The sequence below is a fragment of the Manis javanica genome, chromosome 5 (genome assembly GCF_040802235.1).
Source record: "Manis javanica isolate MJ-LG chromosome 5, MJ_LKY, whole genome shotgun sequence".
In the NCBI taxonomy this organism is placed as follows: Eukaryota; Metazoa; Chordata; class Mammalia; order Pholidota; family Manidae; genus Manis; species Manis javanica.
Window position 1 is genome coordinate 156,457,747 of NC_133160.1, and position 7,642 is coordinate 156,465,388.

Below are 7,642 nucleotides of genomic sequence, written 5' to 3' on the forward strand. Positions count from 1 at the left end.
TCCAGAGATACACATGCCCTTTGTGATAAGATGCCAAAAGTTTTAACTAAAGTCCCCTTTGTTGTTTGCAGGAATCCTTTGTGGTATTTTAAAAGCAAAAAAAAAAAAAAAAATGAAAGGTAGAGAAAGAGAAAAAGATAACTTCTGATTTCAAAACACACTAATCTTGACTCTCTAAAGATGGCTATTAGGCATTTGTTTAGCTGATGCCGATTTGGAAATCAATTGAATATACAGTGTTTATTTCAAAGCATTATTTTCCTCTTCCATTCTGTAATTTTTCTGGGAGAATATTTGCATTTAGATGCTACCTGTACAAAGTGACAGATATGACCATAAACAACTTGAGGACAATGAGAAAAAATAGTTAAAGCAAAGTGAAAGAAAAGACAGTTGCAAAAGGAAGAAATAAGAAGATAAAATGAGAAAAAGGGACTCATTGATTTAGCTTCACATAAAATAATGGGAAATCAAAAGAGACACAGGAAAGAGTAGGGACAAATCAAAGAAAAATCAAAGGAAATGAGGATAGTAGTTTTGTACCTTAAAATACAATTAACATTCATCATGCTCTTTAAAGGGGAAGTGCAAAATTGAGAGAGAAAAGCCAAGGAAAAAAGTGAATAAATGGCTTAAGATAATAAAGAAGAAAACAGAGCAATGGGATTCATTGGAAAGATTGTATGGCCAAGGTCAAAGCATAAACAGTAAAACAAAAGACCATTTTTTTAATGTTATAAAATATTTCCAGAAAAACAGTAATTCATTCATCCATGTATTTATTCATTCATTCAGCCAGAGTTTGGAGGGTGCCTACTCCATACCTGGCCCTGTACTAGGTATGGGAAATATGAAGGTGAATAAGCATCATCTTTCCTTCAGGAAACTAGAATTGGACACCCTGATTATGCTGGAATCTTGAAAGGAAGTAGGAAATGCAAGAGTCATTTCATAGCACCTCTCCACTAAGAAATAAAAAATGAGCTATTTGAATTTGTACACCACTGGCATTAAATGGTAGATGCTCATATCTTGTTTTTCATAATGATGTCTATTGGCCTATACTTGGCATTCTGTATAACCTGTATGTACCATGGGTTTCAAGGACACAGGAAGGAAGAGGCACAGGATAAGAAAATAATGGTAACAGATAAACTTTATAATTTATAAAGCTTAAAACAAAGAAGAGAATAGATCTGGTTCAAGTCATGTTTGAACAGAATAAATGGTTGCCTGCTTTCTTGGAGACATTTGTGCACACATTTGTGCACACATTTCTGGAATATTTCCTCATCTGGACATTTGTTTCCAGAAGGAAACAGGCCATGTGCACACGTACATGGGTGTATATGGGTGTGTGTGTCGGGGGAGGTTGGATCTCAATACACAAGGTAGCTGATTACATCCAAACCAGTGAAGATCTGAATTATGCTGAAGGAGAGATACAAATAGTTTATTCAGAGAAGGAATTCTGAGTGTTAAGAAAGTGCTGAGTAAAGCAAGCCTTAAGTGGAGAAAATGAGTTCTGAGTCAAAGCCAAGAATATTGTCTCCAACTGAACATTTACGACAGCCTCCAAACACACTCTTTCATTGTCAGTCTTTAGATACTTCCTGCATTTTTTGATTCCAGTCTCCTGTTTGAATGTGGTCAATGTTCCTTACTATTTCTGGTTACATATAGGCATTCAAGATCATCTAAAACCTGACCCTACCTTCTCTTTCCAATTTTATTTCTCATTTTACCCCTTAGCTAACGAATCATTCCCAAATCTTATGGAATGCCCTGAAATTGTCCATTTCTGAACCAACGTATATTCTGCTTGCTCTGCCTCCCTCTCTCCATCTCTTTATACTCAAATCCTGCTCACTCAAGACCCAAATCAAATGTTTCTTTTACAAAATCCTCCTTGATATTGCCAGATGGAAATAACCACTTTCACCTCTGATGTCCCAGAGCACATTACTCTAAGTCAGGTTTATATCACCTAAATAGCACAACACTGTATCTGCCTGTAAATGACTAAATCAGAAGAGGACAGGAGATCCTACAAGAGGGGGTAGACGAATAGAATGAGGTCAGAAATAGGGGGGAAGCACGAGTTGGAGAGAGGGTCTGATGGTAGTTAGAAGATGATCAGCACACTGGCGATCCTGACCAGCTAACGAATCATTCCCGAATCTAGGGAATGCCCTGAAATTGTCCATTTCCAAACCGAAGCCTATCTCCAAATACCCAGAAATAGCTATAATATTTGTCAACTGTAGGATACATCTTAAATAACTTCCAGGAGCAAATTTAGACCATGTATTCCATGTACTTCATTTACTAAGTAATAACCAATTTAAGAATTACATTTTTTCCAGTCACTGTATGTTTTTATAAATAAATATTTGCTGGGGCTACCAAATGTGTTTTTCCTTTTGGGGTGCATTTAAAAAGAAATGGTACATTTGTTCCTTATTTCTCATGTTTGCTTCCTCTCCTTATAACTTTACTTTCATAATTGTACCTTGAATATTTATAAATAATTATATCATGTACAATAACTTTGTCCACAGAGTTAAAAAAAAACCCTGTTTTTTAGGCCTGCCAGCTTTGATTTTGATTTCACCAGACTAGAGAGTCTCCCTGTGTATCTCTGACAGTCTCTAGACTCATAAGTGCCCTGATGTGATTGGCCCAGCAAGTGTCTGAGGATACACACATGAGACCCTTTTTCGGGTGATAAGAACCCCTCACTACTGGAGTATAGTTTTAGGCCCTGTACAACTGCAGCCAAGTAACTTGCAAGCCCTGTGCATAACCTTCTTTCATACCTATGCTAAATATCTACAACGTATTGGATTTTGGAAACAGATTTGATAATACCACAGAAATTACTGTTTTACTAAAATAGTAAACTCTATTCAACCAGATAAATTCAAACCATTTAGAATGGTCACCTTGAGAGTAATATATGCTTATTCCAGAACTGGAGTCTTTTCTCATAACCTCTCTGCACTCAGAGTGTTTGAGGTATTAGTTAGGGAACACCCCCCCACCCCCCACCGACCTTCCCCTGTCCTTGCATTTCCATGAGGCAATGCCAGCTAGGGTAAAAGTCCTGATTTCTTAATCCCTTACAACGTCTTTTAGGGAGGCAGGGAGGTTTTCTTGTTTGTAAGGTGCCATTAATTAGTCCATGTTTCTCATTTGGCCGTAACAATTTCAATAAAAACCTGGAGGCCCTGGGGACTGTCTTCCTATTCTTCTCTCTCCTCCCTTGATTAGTGTAGGTCAGCAACCCTGGCTTGCCCAGGACACGCACACGGGTCTGATCACCATGTGTAAGGGGCCTACCCCTGTACCAGAGGTGTGCTTGTGTCTCATCAGTTAATGACAGGGTGGGTCACTCTATCTCATTCCAGGATTGATGGATTAGCAAGGCTACATTATCACAGATCTCAAGTCACATATTCCTATCAGTATCAACACAGTAAACATGGTAAATTGCTCTATAATTATGTAAGTCCTGCATCAGTCTCTAAGTTTGTTACAAATTCAATACAGGAAGATGGCAATGCTATATACTGGTGCCTGAAGCTCTATTATTTTGATAATTTTTATTGGCAGAAAATCTACCTTCTTTGAGGATGCCGTCATATTTTGAAACAGCCAAAGATATTTGGTAACTCTTTGGATGAGATGAGTGTAGTGGGTCGGATGGCTAGTGACAAAATTGAATGACACAATTCATGACTATAAATAGTGAAACCAATGATTTTGTTTGATTCCTCAAACTGGCACCGAATGCAGATTTTCAAAAATAGTTTTGAGTCACAGTAGCCTCATTAGCATAGATTCACAGCCTCCCAAGGTGATTATTTGGAATGATAGCACTCATTTGGATGCACAATTCCAATGTCCTTATTAAAAAATCAATCATACTACCTTATAATTACACTTGGAACTTTTGGAGAATTGCTGCTAGATGCTTCACACTGGGTTACTGGACTTTACAACGCTCAGTTTGATTTGGCATCTCATCGAATTGCTCTTACAATATCGTGTTTGGCACTTTGCCCCAGGGCTGGGATAACAGACACACCAGAAAAGTCCAACCAGTCCCTGACACTGTCTGTACAGCCGTGCCACTGACAGCATGTTTCATGACATCACACTACATCACTCTTTTGAGGGCAGATGAAACACCTTCAGTTGAATTTCTCACATATGGAAAAAATAGTCCCTTCCTAACTCAAAGTTCTTCATTTTTTTCCTGTAGTATTGCATATTTCTGTACCCAAAGGTATGAAACCCCATTTAGAACCAAGGGGAGTAGAAATAAATAAATGTAAAAGATAGAAAAAACTATGTTGGCTTAAAGTTTTCTTATAAATGTTACTGAATGTGGTTGGAAAAAAAAACTTATATAACCCTATTGGTGCAGGGGCAAGATCTAAAGGATATCATCAAATAAAAACAATAGATGATCAATAATATTGTAATAATTTGGTATGGTGACAGCTGGTAACTACTTATCATGGTGAGCACTTCACAATGTGTATAATTGTCAAATTATTATGTTGTACACATAAAACCAAAATAATATTGTACATCAATTTTTAAAAAGCCAATTTGATTTTAAAATCAGCAATTACACAGCTCAAAAGTAAAAAATAAAACATTTGTAAGGATATATAAAAAATACAAATAAAAACTGCAAAAACAAAAAACATTGAGCTCTTAAAAATGCAGTATAATATACAGAGGCTAAGAGTATATATGTATAGTATATAGTTTATAGAGGGTAAGAGATAGGTGCTCAACTGCCCGAGTTCAAATCCCATCCCTACCTCTTACAGATTGTGTAACTTAAGTAATCACTATCTCTCTCTGGGCTTCAATTTCATCCTGTGAAAAACAAGGGTCAAAAATCAAAGTGCAAAATACCTACCTCCTAGGGTTGTTTTTAGAATTAAACAAATTCATGCATATAAAGGACATCAAATTTCTGACACACAATAAGATCTATGAAAACTTTACTCCTGTTCTATTAAGTGTTTGCTCTGTTCCAGTCATTCCTTTAAGAGTTAAATGTACTATTTCATTGGATTGTCACTTCAATCCTGAGAGGCAGGTAGTAGTATGTTTATTTTACAGATAAGATAACCAAGGCATGAGAATGTTATATACTTGCTCAAGGTCATGCAGATAGCAATCAGTAGACAATCACAAAATACTCACCAAACTGCATCTGAAGAAAGATGGGTCCTGGTAGCACATCTGAAAAAGAACAAGAATTTCTTAGGGCATTAAGTGACACAGAATTCTGTATGGGAGAAATCCAAAGAGAATGTGCCTTGGTAGAGGGCAAACCTGAGATCAAAGCTGTCAGATGCCCAGTACTGGAGAAGGTCTGCTCTGAGCATGCAGTGAAAGGTTCCTCTTCCTATGACATCCTCAGGAAATGTGTGGAATGTTGAGCAGTGGCCTCACTGTGTCATTCTTCTCATAGCAGAGTTACACAGTCACACCTTTGCTGATCCCTCACAGTAGGTTTGAGTGTCTATCCCACCCATTAACCTTTGGATTGTCCACATTGTTCCGGCCAGTAGGATGGTATTAGATGTGATATGAGTAAATGTTTAAAATGTGCTTGTTTGGGGCTTATTCTCTTGCACTTTTGTCATCACCATGAGGATCATATTCCGGGAATCTACCACCCTCCAGCTAGAGTATGATTCGTTATGCAGCATTATTGTGACAATTGCTGACATACCAAATGTCCATTACAAAACAAAAAAAATCTCTAAATCAGACCTGCCCTGGATCTGAGCCCTCTCAATCCAGTCTGAAGCAGAGTCACCTCAGCTGACTCTCAGATGCATGAGTGACAAGAAATAAAAATGCTTATATGTGTAAGTACAATGACTTCTGACACCAATTACCTAGAGTTAGGCCACTGTCACAGGTTAAGGGCACAATCTTCCTTAAGATCACCTTCACTTTAGACACCAGCCACAAGTCTGAGGGTCCCCAGAACACCATTACTTCTGACAGACTGGCTACAAATTTTAGCACCCCCACTACCCATTAGGGGGTCAACAATTCTCTAAAATTACTTATAGAACTAAAGAAAACACTGTGCTTCTGATTACAGTTATATTATAGCAAAAGGATACAAGTCAGAACCAGTCAAATGGACCAACATACAGGGTAAAACTTGGGAAGCTCCAAAACATGAAATTCCCCTTTTCCTCTCTCCTCATGGAATCAGGGTGCATTACCCTCTTGGAACATTTAAAAATACTCAGACTATTGCCACCCAGAGCAGCTCACCCAAGAGTTGGTGTCCACATATCATGATTGATTAAATTATCACCTATGTGGCTCACTCTTCATTCTCCCTCTTCTCTCCAGACGTTAGGCTGATATCGCATGGCTCCCCAAACCTCTGATCACATGGTTGGTCTTTCTGACATGCCCAGCCCCCATCCTAAGTTACCATCAATTATCAGGACCCACCACAAAAAACAAAGACATTGCTGTCACTCAGGAGACTGACAGAATTTCGAGGCTAGATTCCAGGAACTAGGAATGAAGGCCAGTCAAATTCTTTATTACACAATAGTCATCAAATCTTTGGGGTGATTCATTATGCAGCATTATTGTGATAATTGCTGACATACCAAATGTCTGTTACAAAACAAAAAAAATCTCTAAATGCCATATTGATTTGAATTTCTTATGAAAAATATCAATGGGGAGGAGGTGATAATCACACATCTGGGTCTCATATTCAAGGGGACAAGTAACTACAACCACTTTAATATATATTGAGCTATTATTCTTGATAAAAAGAAAAATTTTAAAGATAGCTTTTGTGACTCTTGATGGGGACTTTTTTCCCCTAAGGTACAGTTACCCTTGCTCACCTTTACTTTAAATAAGTGTTAGAGGGAGTAATTAATTTATCCCACATTCAAGTAGGGTAACAGTTAAATCTTGATTGTGCTTTATATGGATGGTTTGACTCCAAAAGTGTCTCTAGTGATTCTTCTTTCCTTAACATTCTTTAAAGACATAGTTAAACCTGGGTTCATTTTAATTTTTACAGCTGTGGTATGATGGAAAATGAGAACTACTGGTCTACGTGTCAGGAAATCCAACCGAGTGCTTTTGTTCTTCATTTGCTGTGACTTTTAGCAAGTCACTTCTCTTTACTAGACCCCAAATTCTTAATCTATAAACTAAGCAACATGAACCAGCAAATCTCTGAGTTCTCCACCAGTTCAACAACTCTTGACTCAGTTCGAGTTTCTCTCTGACTTACCAGTGTGACCTTGGGTGAATTATTTAATATTTTTGAGCCTCAGATTCTTCATATCACCTCATGTACACTCCCTCATCTAAATTAAAAGCAAGTCCACCCTTGGAGTCATCCTTGACTCACCCCTCTCCCACCCCACATTCAATCTGTCAGCAAATCCTGTGGGTGCCAGTTTCAAAATATACTCAGAAACCAACCACTTTCCACAGTTGCCACATCCTGTCTTCCAAATCCAAAGTGTATTTTATACTAAGAGCACATCTCTGTTTAGGCAAATCATCTCAATGTGGACTAGCAATATTTCAACTGCTTGATAGCCGCATGTGA